Source organism: Coregonus lavaretus (assembly GCF_964263955.1).
Source record: "Coregonus lavaretus genome assembly, contig: HAP1_SCAFFOLD_6338, whole genome shotgun sequence".
NCBI lineage: Eukaryota > Metazoa > Chordata > Actinopteri > Salmoniformes > Salmonidae > Coregonus > Coregonus lavaretus.
This window is the reverse complement of record NW_028161011.1, coordinates 20,001-33,466: the sequence shown is the minus strand read 5'-3', so window position 1 is coordinate 33,466 and position 13,466 is coordinate 20,001. Positions and strand designations below refer to the sequence as shown.

Genomic DNA, 13,466 nt, shown 5'->3' with positions numbered 1-13,466 from the left:
GCGTGTGAATGTTTGACTTGTAATTCAAATGATTGCTTTGTTTGTGTTTGTGAGTGTGGGTGTGTGTGTATGGTGTGTGTGTGTGTGGGAGTGTGTGCTTATGGTGTGTGTGTGTGTGTGTGTGTGTGTGTGTGTGTGTGTGCGTATGGTGTGTGTGTGTGGGTGACAGGTAGGTTCTGTGGGGATAAGGTTCCTGAGGTGCTGGTGTCAACAGAGAGTCGGATGTGGATTGAGTTCCGAAGCAGCAGCAACTGGGTGGGCAAGGGATTCACTGCCGCTTACGAAGGTAACACAAACACACACACACGCATGCACATACACACAAACACACACAAGATAAACATCAATCACAAGAAATCATATAAATGCATTAATTTCTCCCTCCTTCCCTCCCCCTTCCCTCCCCCCTCCCCCTTCCCCTCCTCCTCTCCCCCCCTCCTCCTCTCCCCCCTCCCCCTCCTCCTCTCCCCCTTCTCCCCTCCTCCTCTCCCCCCTCCCCTCCTCCTCTCCCCCTCCTCCTCCCCCCTCCTCCTCTCCCCCCTCCCCCCTCCTCCTCTCCCCCTCCCCCCTCCCCCTCCTCCTCTCCCCCTCCTCCTCTCCCCCTTCTCCCTCCTCCTCTCCCCCCTCCCCCTCCTCCTCTCTCCCCTCCTCCTCTCCCCCTCCTCCTCTCCCCCCTCCCCCTCCCCTCCTCCCCCCCCCCCCCCCCCCCTCCTCCTCTCCCCCTCCTCCTCTCCCCCTCCTGTAGCTATCTGTGGGGGAGAGATCCTGAAGGACCAGGGTCAGATCCAGTCCCTAACTATCCTGATGACTACCGGCCATCTAAAGAGTGTGTCTGGAGCATCACTGTGTCAGAGGGGTACAACGTAGGACTCAGCTTCCAGGCCTTTGAGGTGACACCCCCTGTCTGTCTGTCTGTCTGTCTGTCTGTCTGTTGTTTGTCTGTCTGTCTGTCTGTCTGTCTGTCTGTCTGTCTGTCTGTCTGTCTGTCTGCCTGCCTGTCTGTCTGTCTGTCTGTCTGTCTGTCTGTCTGTCTCTCTGTCTGTCTCTCTGTCTGTCTCTCTCTCTGTCTGTCTGTCTGTCTGTCTGTCTGTCTGTCTGTCTGTCTGTCTGTCTGTCTGTCTCTCTGTCTGTCTGTCTGTCTCTCTGTCTGTCTGTCTCTCTCTGTCTCTTTCTCTCCCTCTGTGTCTCTCTCTCTCTCTCTCTCTCTCTCTCTCTCTCTCTCTCTCTCTCTCTCTCTCTCTCTCTCTCTCTCTCTCTCTCTCTCTCTCTCTCTCTCCCTCTATCTTCTTTCTCTTTTGTGCTGTGTCTTGTGTGCTGTCTGTCACTCACGTGCTCGTGTGCTGTCTGTCTCTCACGTGCCTGTGTGTGGGTGTGTGTCTGTTTGGGATAGCCCCTGGTATTAACTCCATAAGAAATGTATCTGAATTCTGAATGACCTCTGGAAGACTCCCTATGACTGAAACAATGAACTGAAACTATGACTGAAACAATGAATGAACTGAACTATGACTGACACTATGACTGAACTGAAACTATGACTGAACTGAAACTATGACTGAATTGAAACTATGACTGAACTGAAACTATGGCTGAAACTATGAATTAACTGAAACTATGACTGAACTGAAACTATGACTGAAACTATGACTGAAACAATGACTGAAACTATGACTGAACTGAAACTATGACTGAAACTATGACTGACACTATGAATTAACTGAAACTATGACTGATCTGAAACTATGACTGAAACTATGACTGAAATTATGACTGTACTGAAACTATGACTGACACTATGACTGAAATGAAACTATGACTGAAACTATGACTGAACTGAAACTATGACTGAACTGAAACTATAACTGAACTGAAACTATGACTGAACTGAAACTATGACTGAAACTATGACTGAACTAAAACTATGACTGAACTGAAACTATGACTGAAACTATGACTGAACTGAAACTATGACTGAACTGAAACTATAACTGAACTGAAACTATGACTGAACTGAAACTATGACTGAACTGAAACTATGACTGAACTGAAACTATGACTGAAACTATGACTGAAACTATGACTGAACTGAAACTATACTGAACTGAAACTATGACTGAACTGAAACTATAACTGAACTGAAACTATGACTGAACTGAAACTATGACTGAACTGAAACTATAACTGAAATGAAACTATGACTGAACTGAAACTATGACTGAAACTATGAATGAACTGAAACTATGACTGAACTGTAACTATGACTGAACTGAAACTATGACTGAAACTATGACTGAACTGAAACTATGACTGAACTGAAACTATGACTGAACTGAAGCTATGACTGAACTGAAACTATGAATTAACTGAAACTATGACTGAAACTATGACTGAACTGAAACTATGACTGACACTGACTGAACTGAAACTATGACTGAAACTATGACTGAACTGAAACTATGACTGAACTGAAACTATGACTGAAACTATGACTGAACTGAAACTATGACTGAAACTATGACTGAACTGAAACTATGAATTAACTGAAACTATGACTGAAACTATGACTGAACTGAAACTATGACTGAAACTATGACTGAAATTATGACTGTACTGAAACTATGACTGACACTATGACTGAAATGAAACTATGACTGAAACTATGACTGAACTGAAACTATGACTGAACTGAAACTATAACTGAACTGAAACTATGACTGAACTGAAACTATGACTGAAACTATGACTGAAATTATGACTGTACTGAAACTATGACTGACACTATGACTGAAATGAAACTATGACTGAAACTATGACTGAACTGAAACTATGACTGAACTGAAACTATAACTGAACTGAAACTATGACTGAACTGAAACTATGACTGAAACTATGACTGAACTAAAACTATGACTGAACTGAAACTATGACTGAAACTATGACTGAACTGAAACTATGACTGAACTGAAACTATAACTGAACTGAAACTATGACTGAACTGAAACTATAACTGAACTGAAACTATGACTGAACTGAAACTATGACTGAACTGAAACTATGACTGAACTGAAACTATGACTGAAACTATGACTGAAACTATGACTGAACTGAAACTATAACTGAACTGAAACTATGACTGAACTGAAACTATAACTGAACTGAAACTATGACTGAACTGAAACTATGACTGAACTGAAACTATAACTGAAATGAAACTATGACTGAACTGAAACTATGACTGAAACTATGAATGAACTGAAACTATGACTGAACTGAAACTATGACTGAACTGAAACTATGACTGAAACTATGACTGAACTGAAACTATGACTGAACTGAAACTATGACTGAACTGAAGCTATGACTGAACTGAAACTATGAATTAACTGAAACTATGACTGAAACTATGACTGAACTGAAACTATGACTGACACTGACTGAACTGAAACTATGACTAAAACTATGACTGAACTGAAACTATGACTGAAACTATGACTGAACTGAAACTATGACTGAAACTATGACTGAACTGAAACTATGAATTAACTGAAACTATGACTGAAACTATGACTGAACTGAAACTATGACTGAAACTTTGACTGAACTGAAACTATGACTGAACTGAAACTATGACTGAACTGAAACTATGACTGAACTGAAACTATGAATTAACTGAAACTATGACTGAAACTACTAAATAATCTGCTCAGACCCCAACCAAGGAGCATCAAAAGTCGTGCTATAAATTCTCAGACAACACAAACATTCCTTGATGCCCTTCCAGACTCCTTCTGCCTACCCAAGGACGTCAGAGGACAAAAATCAGTTAACCACTTAACTGAGGAACTCAATTTAACCTTGCGCAATACCCTAGATGCAGTTGCACCCCTAAAAACGAAAAACATTTGTCATAAGAAACTAGCTCCCTGGTATACAGAAAATACCCGAGCTTTGAAGCAAGCTTCCAGGAAATTGGAACGGAAATGGCGCCACACCAAACTGGAAGTCTTCCGACTAGCTTGGAAAGACAGTACCGTGCAGTACCGAAGAGCCCTCACTGCTGCTCGATCATCCTACTTTTCCAACTTAATCGAGGAAAATAAGAACAATCCAAAATTTCTTTTTGATACTGTTGCAAAGCTAACTAAAAAGCAGCATTCCCCAAGAGAGGATGGCTTTCACTTCAGCAGTAATAAATTCATGAACTTCTTTGAGGAAAAGATCATGACCATTAGAAAGCAAATTACGGACTCCTCTTTGAATCCAGGGCTTAGCTGTCCTGGATCTGCACAGCTCTGCGAGGGCCTGGGATCAGGAGAGACACTTAAGTGTTTTAATACTATATCTCTTGACACAATGATGAAAATAATCATGGCCTCTAAACCTTCAAGCTGCATACTGGATCCTATTCCTACTAAACTGCTGAAGGAGCTGCTTCCTGTGCTTGGCCCTCCTATGTTGAACATAATAAACAGCTCTCTATCCACCGGATGTGTACCAAACTCACTAAAAGTGGCAGTGATAAAGCCTCTCTTGAAAAAGCCAAACCTTGACCCGGAAAATATAAAAAACTATCGGCCTATATCGAATCTTCCATTCCTCTCAAATATTTTAGAAAAAGCTGTTGCGCAGCAACTCACTGCCTTTCTGAAGACAAACAATGTATACGAAATGCTTCAGTCTGGTTTTAGACCCCATCATAGCACTGAGACTGCACTTGTGAAGGTGGTAAATGACCTTTTAATGGCGTCAGACCGAGGCTCTGCATCTGTCCTCGTGCTACTAGACCTTAGTGCTGCCTTTGACACCATCGATCACCACATTCTTTTGGAGAGACTGGAAACCCAAATTGGTCTACACGGACAAGTTCTGGCCTGGTTTAGATCTTACCTGTCGGAAAGATATCAGTTTGTCTCTGTGAATGGTCTGTCCTCCGACAAATCAACTGTACATTTCGGTGTTCCTCAAGGTTCCGTTTTAGGACCACTATTGTTTTCACTATATATTTTACCTCTTGGGGATGTTATTCGAAAACATAATGTTAACTTTCACTGCTATGCGGATGACACACAGCTGTACATTTCAATGAAACATGGTGAAGCCCCAAAATTGCCCTCGCTAGAAGCCTGTGTTTCAGACATAAGGAAGTGGATGGCTGAAAACTTTCTACTTTTAAACTCGGACAAAACAGAGATGCTTGTTCTAGGTCCCAAGAAACAAAGAGATCTTCTGTTAAATCTGACAATTCATCTTGATGGTTGTAAAGTCGTCTCAAATAAAACTGTGAAGGACCTCGGCGTTACTCTTGACCCTGATCTCTCTTTTGACGAACATATCAAGACTGTTTCAAGGACAGCTTTTTTCCATCTACGTAACATTGCAAAAATCAGAAATTTTCTGTCCAAAAATGATGCAGAAAAATTAATCCATGCATTTGTTACTTCTAGGTTAGACTACTGCAATGCTCTACTTTCCGGCTACCCGGATAAAGCACTAAATAAACTTCAGTTAGTGCTAAATACGGCTGCTAGAATCCTGACTAGAACCAAGAAATTTGATCATATTACTCCAGTGCTAGCTTCCCTACACTGGCTTCCTGTTAAGGCAAGGGCTGATTTCAAGGTTTTACTGTTAACCTATTGTCACGGTTTCGGCCGAGGCTGCTCCTCTTCCTTGTTCGGGCAGGCTTCGGCGGTCGTCGTCTCCGGAGTACTAGCTGTCACCGTTCTATGTTTCATGTTCGTTTGGTTTTGTCTGTTCTTAACACCTGTCCCTTATTTGGGTCTTAATTGTTTTCCCTATTTAGTTGCTTGTGTTTGGGTCAGGTGTTATGCGTTATTGTTTTGTGTCAGCTGTATCAGTCTCTCGTGGTTGTATTTTTCGAGAGTTTGCACTGCGTGCGCTTCTTTCTTGTTTTCCGCACAGTGTTTCAGTGCGTAATTGTGCGCCACCCGGTTGGGGAGGCTATTTTGTCCTATTCTTGGATTTACTAAAGTGTTTAACGTCATCCTGGTTCCTGCGTTTGATTCCACACACACACCACTCTGACAGAATAACGCATCACATGGAATCAGCAGGAACGACCTCACCAACAGCTGCGATGGATGAACGTCTGCGGGGTCAGGAGGACCGCATCAACCAGGTCTGCCATGCGCTGGAAGGTGTTATGAATACCCTACACCGATGGGAGACCAGCGGGGTGCCCACGCCACCCCGAGCCGAACCAGCTCCATCGGCCAGCCCTCCTTCCTCGTCTCCGGAACCTAGTGGGATTCGGCTCTCGCTCCCGAGGGCATACGACGGCTCCACTGCCGGGTGTCAAGGGTTCCTGCTACAGGTGGAGCTCTACCTCGCCACCGTACACCCGGCGCCCTCGGGACACGAGAGCGTCTCAGCCCTCATCTCCTGTCTCACCGGCAAGGCGTTGGAGTGGGCCAACGCCGAGTGGAGGAGAATGGACGCCGCTACTACGAACTATGCGGAGTTCTCCCGCCGCTTCCGTGCTGTGTTCGACCATCCACCAGAGGGGAAGGCGGCGGGGGAGCGTCTATTCTACCTCCGACAGGGGATGAGGAGCGCCCAGGACTTTGCCTTGGAGTTTCGGACCCTAGCGGCCGATGCAGGGTGGAATGAGCGGGCCCATATCGACCACTTTCGCTGCAGCCTCCGGGAGGACGTCCAGCGAGAGTTGGCGTGCAGGGACACATCGTTGACTTTCGACCAGCTTGTCGACATGGCCATCCGGCTGGATACCCTGCTCGCCACCCGTGGGCGCCCCGGAGGGGGGGGTTCGCCCATTCCACTCTCCAGCACCTCCGAGCCAAGCCCTATGGAGCTCGGTGGTGCTGGCGCTAGGGAACGCAGGAGGAGGAGCCCGAGGGGACCCGGTCCTTGCACTAATTGTGGCCGTGGAGGGCACACCGCGGCTAGGTGCTGGGGTGGGTCCTCTGGTGAGGGAGAAGGCAGGTCACGCATTGGGGGGACCTCCCAGGTGAGTAGGCGCCCTGCTTACCCAGAGCTTTCTGTCGTGCACCTAACCTTGCCTGTTTGTTTCCCACAGGTTGCACCTCGTTCCCAGCATAAGGCGCTGGTAGATTCAGGCGCAGCTGGGAATTTTATAGATCGCCAGTTCTGTATAGAGTTAGGGATTCCCCTCCTTCCAGTTGATAAGCCTTTTCCCGTTCATGCCCTAGATAGCCGTCCGTTAGGGTCTGGGTTGATTAGGGAAGTCACAGCGCCCCTTCAGATGATGGCGCAGGAGGGGCATGAGGAGATAATCCAGCTCTATCTGATTGACTCTCCTGCGTATCCGGTAGTGCTGGGTCTTCCCTGGTTGATGACTCATGACCCTATTATTAGGTGGCGAGAGAAAGCTCTTAAAGGGTGGTCTGCTCAATGTGAGGGGCGGTGTCTGGGTGTTTCCATAGGGGCGACCTCGGTGGAGAGTCCGAATCTAATGCCAGCACTGCAGATTCCCCCCGAGTATGAGGACTTGGCACTGGTGTTCAGTAAGACTAGGGCAGCGCAGCTGCCGCCTCATAGACAGGGGGATTGTGCGATAGATCTCCAGTCAGGAGCAGCTCTCCCGCGGAGCCATGTGTATCCCTTGTCTCAAGAGGAGAGAAAGGCTATGGAGACGTACATTTCTGAGTCTCTTGGACAAGGATACATACGGGCCTCTACTTCACCCGCTTCCTCTAGTTTCTTTTTTGTGAAGAAAAAGGATGGAGGTCTGCGCCCGTGTATTGATTACCGCGGTCTCAATCAGATCACAGTGAAGTACAGCTATCCACTTCCTCTGATTGCGACTATGACGGAGTCACTACACGGTGCGCAGTTCTTTACAAAATTGGATCTTAGGAGCGCATATAACTTGGTGCGCATTCGAAAGGGCGATGAATGGAAGACAGCGTTTAGCACGACTTCCGGACACTACGAGTATCTAGTCATGCCATATGGGTTGATGAATGCTCCCTCAGTCTTCCAATCCTTCGTCGATGAGATTTTCCGGGACATGCAGGGACAGGGAGTAGTTGTGTACATCGACGACATTCTGGTGTATAGTCCTACCCGAGCTGAGCATGTAGCCCTGGTGCGCCGAGTATTGAGGAGGCTGTTGGAGCATGACCTATATGTCAAGGCAGAGAAATGTATGTTTTTCCAGAGGTCGGTCTCCTTTCTGGGTTACCAGTTATCTGCGTCAGGGGTGAAGATGGAGGTAGACCGGGTGACAGCTGTGCGTAATTGGCAGACCCCAACCACTGTGAAGGAGGTGCAACGGTTCTTGGGTTTTGCGAATTATTACCGGAGGTTTATCCGGGGTTTTGGACAGGTGGCAGCTCCCATAACGTCTCTGTTAAAGGGGGGTCCGGTGCGCTTGCGGTGGTCAGCTGAGGCGGACAGGGCATTTGGGAGACTGAAGGACCTGTTTACCTCGGCGCCGGTGTTGGCGCATCCGGATCCCTCTTTACCGTTCCAAGTAGAGGTGGACGCGTCAGAGGCCGGGATAGGGGCCGTTCTTTCCCAGCGTTCTGGCACTCCACCTAAACTCCGTCCCTGTGCGTTCTACTCTAAGAAGCTCAGTCCGGCGGAACGGAATTACGACGTAGGAGACAGGGAGCTGTTAGCCGTGGTACAGGCCCTAAAGGTGTGGCGGCATTGGCTCGAGGGGGCTCAACACCCTTTCCTCATTCTAACTGACCATCGTAACCTGGAGTACATCCGGGCAGCTAGGAGACTGAATCCTCGCCAGGCTCGCTGGACTATGTTCCTAGCCCGGTTTGTGTTTAAGATCACATACATCCCTGGGTCCCAGAACGGGAAGGCAGATGCGCTGTCTCGGCGGTATGACGCAGAGGAGAGGTCAGTTGAGTCCACGCCCATACTACCGGAGTCTTGTCTGGTTGCTCCGGTGGTGTGGGAGGTTGATGGTGAGATCGAGCGGGCGTTACGCACCGACCCGAGTCCTCCACAGTGTCCTGTGGGTCGGACGTACGTTCCGCTCGAGGTACGCGATCGCCTCATTTGTTGGGCTCATACGTCCCCCTCCTCTGGCCATCCGGGTATCGGCCGGACAGTGCACTGCCTTAGCACGAAGTACTGGTGGCCAACGTTAGCTAGGGATGTGAGGATTTATGTCTCCTCCTGTTCGGTGTGTGCCCAGTGTAAGGCACCCAGACATTTGCCCAGGGGTAAGTTACAACCCCTGCCTATTCCACAACGACCCTGGTCCCACCTCTCGGTGGATTTTGTTACCGACCTTCCCCCCTCACAGGGGAATACTACCATCCTGGTCGTTGTGGATCGGTTCTCTAAGGCCTGTCGTCTCCTTCCCATGCCGGGTCTACCCACTGCCCTACAGACCGCTGAGGCTCTGTTCACCCATGTCTTCCGGCATTACGGGGTACCCGAGGATATAGTGTCTGACCGAGGCCCCCAGTTCACCTCTAGAGTGTGGAGAGCATTTATGGAACGGTTGGGGGTTTCGGTAAGCCTTACCTCGGGGTACCACCCGGAGAGTAATGGGCAGGTTGAACGTGTCAACCAGGATGTGGGTAGGTTTCTGAGGTCATACTGTCAGGGCCGGCCGGAGGAGTGGGCGAGATATGTGCCCTGGGCCGAGATGGCACAGAACTCTCTTCGCCACTCCTCCACCCAACTAACCCCTTTTCAGTGTGTGTTAGGGTACCAGCCGGTTCTGGCACCATGGCATGAGAGCCAGATCGAGGCCCCCGCTGTGGATGAGTGGGTGCGGCGCTCGGAGGAGACGTGGGACGCTGCACACGTCCATCTGCAGCGTGCCAAACATCGACAGAAGACGAGCGCCGACCTACACCGCAGTGAGGGGCCAGTGTACGCACCTGGAGATCGAGTCTGGCTCTCAACCAGAAACCTGCCCCTCCGCCTGCCCTGCCGGAAGCTGGGTCGGCGGTTTGTGGGGCCATTTAAAGTCCTGAGGAGATTGAACGAGGTGAGTTATAGGTTAGAACTACCTGTTGATTACAAAAACATTAACCCCTCGTTCCATGTGTCTCTCCTCAGGCCGGTGGTAGCTGGTCCACTCCAGGACTTTGAGATTGAGGAGACTCCTCCGCCCCCGTTGGACATCGAGGGGGCTCCGGCGTACACCGTGAGGTCCATCCTGGACTCTAGACGCCGGATGGGGGGTCTTCAATATCTCGTGGAGTGGGAGGGGTACGGCCCGGAGGAGCGGTGCTGGGTGCCAAGGAGGGACGTATTAGACCAGTCCCTACTGACCGATTTCCATCGGGGTCATCCTGCGCGCCCTGCTCCGCGTCGTCCGGGTCGTCCCCGAGCTCCGGGTCGGCGCACGGCTGGAGCCGCGCGTCAAGGGGGGGGTACTGTCACGGTTTCGGCCGAGGCTGCTCCTCTTCCTTGTTCGGGCAGGCTTCGGCGGTCGTCGTCTCCGGAGTACTAGCTGTCACCGTTCTATGTTTCATGTTCATTTGGTTTTGTCTGTTCTTAACACCTGTCCCTTATTTGGGTCTTAATTGTTTTCCCTATTTAGTTGCTTGTGTTTGGGTCAGGTGTTATGCGTTATTGTTTTGTGTCAGCTGTATCAGTCTCTCGTGGTTGTATTTTTCGAGAGTTTGCACTGCGTGCGCTTCTTTCTTGTTTTCCGCACAGTGTTTCAGTGCGTAATTGTGCGCCACCCGGTTGGGGAGGCTATTTTGTCCTATTCTTGGATTTACTAAAGTGTTTAACGTCATCCTGGTTCCTGCGTTTGATTCCACACACACACCACTCTGACACCTATAAAGCGTTACATGGGCTTGCTCCTACCTATCTTTCCGAGTTGGTCCTGCCGTACATACCAATACGTACGCTACGGTCACAAGACGCAGGCCTCCTAATTGTCCCTAGAATTTCTAAGCAAACAGCGGGAGGCAGGGCTTTCTCCTATAGATCTCCATTTTTATGGAACAGTTTGCCTACCCATGTGAGAGACGCAGACTCGGTCTCAACCTTTAAGTCTTTACTGAAGACTTATCTCTTCAGTAGGTCATATGATTGAGTGTAGTCTGGCCCAGGAGTCTTTGGATGGGGCCACAGTGTCTCCGGACCGCTCCTGTCTCAGCCTCCAGTATTTATGCTGCAGTAGTTTATGTGTCGGGGGGCTGGGGTTAGTTGGTTATACCTGGAGTACTTCTCCTGTCTTATCCAGTGTCCTGTGTGAATTTAAGTATGCTCTCTCTAATTCTCTCGTTCTCTCTTTCTCTCTGAGAACCTGAGCCCTAGGACCATACGTCAGGACTACCGGGCATGCTGACACCTTGCTGTCCCCAGTCCGCCTGGCCTTGCTGCTATTCCAGTTTCAACTGTTCTACCTGCGGTTACGAAACCCCTACCTGTCCCAGACCTGCTGTTTTCAACCCTTAATGATCGGCTATGAAAAGCCAACTGAGAGACCTGAGCCCTAGGACCATACGTCGGGACCACCGGCCGTGGTGACTCCTTGCTGTCCCCAGTCCGCCTGGCCTTGCTGCTATTCCAGTTTTAACTGTTCTGCCTGCGGTTATGAAACCCCTACCTGTCCCAGACCTGCTGTTTTCAACTCTTAATGATCGGCTATGAAAAGCCAACTGAGATTTATTCCTGATTATTATTTGACCATGCTTGTCACTTATGAACATTTTTGAACATCTTGGCATGGTTCTGTTATAATCTCCACCCGGCACAGCCAGAAGAGGACTGGCCACCCCTCATAGCCTGGTTCCTCTCTAGGTTTCTTCCTAGGTTTTGGCCTTTCTAGGGAGTTTTTCCTAGCCACCGTGCTTCTACACCTGCATTACTAGCTGTTTGGGGTTTTAGGCTGGGTGTCTGTACAGCACTTCGAGATATTAGCTAATGTATGAAGGGCTATATAAAATAAAATTGATTGATTGATTGACTATGACTGAACTGAAACTATGACTGAAACTGACTGAACTGAAACTATGACTGAAACTATGACTGAACTGAAACTATGACTGAACTGAAACTATGACTGAACTGAAACTATGACTAAACTGAAACTATGACTGAAACTATGACTGAACTGAAACTACTGACACAATACAATGTCACTATACCAGTGGTTTCACTATCACTACTGACACAATACAATGTCACTATACCAGTGGTTTCACTACTGACACAATACAATGTCACTATACCAGTGGTTTCAGGGAAATCACAAGGCCCTTTTTATACAATACTGCTTTCTAAAATAGTGTGTGTGCGTATCTCTGCATTTGTGTTTGTGTGTGTGTGTGTGTGTGTATCTCTGCATGTGTGTTTATGTGTGTGTGTGTGTGTATCATTGCATGTGTGTTTATGTGTGTGTGTGTGTGTGTGTGTATCACTGCATGTGTGTTTGTGTGCTCCTCCAGATTGAGAGACATGACAGCTGTGCCTATGACTACCTGGAGGTGCGTGACGGCCCGGCTGAATCCAGCCCTCTGATTGGTCGATTCTGTGGGTATGACAAACCAGAGGACGTCCACTCCACCTCACACACTCTCTGGATGAAGTTTGTCTCAGACGGAACCGTCAACAAGGCCGGCTTCGCTGCCAACTTCTTCAAAGGTATGTGTGTTAATTACTGTGTGTTGTCTTTATGTACGAGTCTTTGTATGTGTGTTAATTAGATTTTTGGGACGTCTCATGATCTGACAAACACCACTGTAGCTCTGTCACCTTTCACCACCAGATACAGAAGGCCGACACAGGAAGTGCTTCATATGTGGATGCGGTGGATTGAGAGGCATCTAATGCAAAACCCTGATATCTCTGGCTTAAACTGACAGATGTTTATGGGGATATTTTTTATTGTGTTACTTAGATTGACGCCCGGGAGCATCAATAGACTCTTAAAGGATTAATGCATGTGTCTGTGTGTGTATAAAATGTGTGTTTTCCAGAGGAGGACGAGTGTTCTAAGCCAGATAACGGAGGGTGTGAACAGAGGTGTGTGAATACGCTGGGTAGCTTCAAGTGTACCTGCGACCCCGGATACGAACTGGCACTGGACAAGAAGAGCTGTGAAGGTCTGTCTGTGTGTGTGTGTGTGTGTGTGTGTGTGTGTGTGTGTGTCTGTGTGTGTGATTGTGTGTGTGTGTGAGTGTGTGTGTGTGTTTGTGTGTCTGTGTGTGTGTGTGTGTGTGTCTGTGTGTGTGTCTGTGTGTGTGTGTGTGTCTGTGTGTGCGTGTGTGTGTGTGTGTGTGTGTCTGTGTGTGTGATTGTGTGTGTGTGTGAGTGTGTGTGTGTGTTTGTGTGTCTGTGTGTGTGTGTGTGTGTGTCTGTGTGTGTGTCTGTGTGTGTGTGTGTGTCTGTGTGTGTGTGTGTGTGTCTGTGTGTGTGTGTGTGTGTGTGTGTGTCTGTGTGTGTCTGTGTGTGTGTGTCTGTGTGTGTGTGTCTGTGTGTGTGTGTGTCTGTGTGTGTGTGTGTGTGTGTCTGTGTGTGTGTCT

General features: G+C 48.3%; 1 pseudogene across 1 annotated transcript in view; it reads left to right on the top strand.

The window, feature by feature from the left end:
- The first annotated feature begins 169 nt into the window (after nt 1-169).
- Nucleotides 170-13,466, top strand: part of LOC311121212 (dorsal-ventral patterning tolloid-like protein 1) — a 19,280-nt pseudogene continuing 5,983 nt past the window's right edge. The window contains exons 1-4 of the transcript in view: nt 170-286; nt 746-890; nt 12,390-12,585; nt 12,921-13,046. The product of the transcript in view is annotated as a dorsal-ventral patterning tolloid-like protein 1 (transcript). The remainder of the gene's footprint in view (nt 287-745; nt 891-12,389; nt 12,586-12,920; nt 13,047-13,466) is intronic.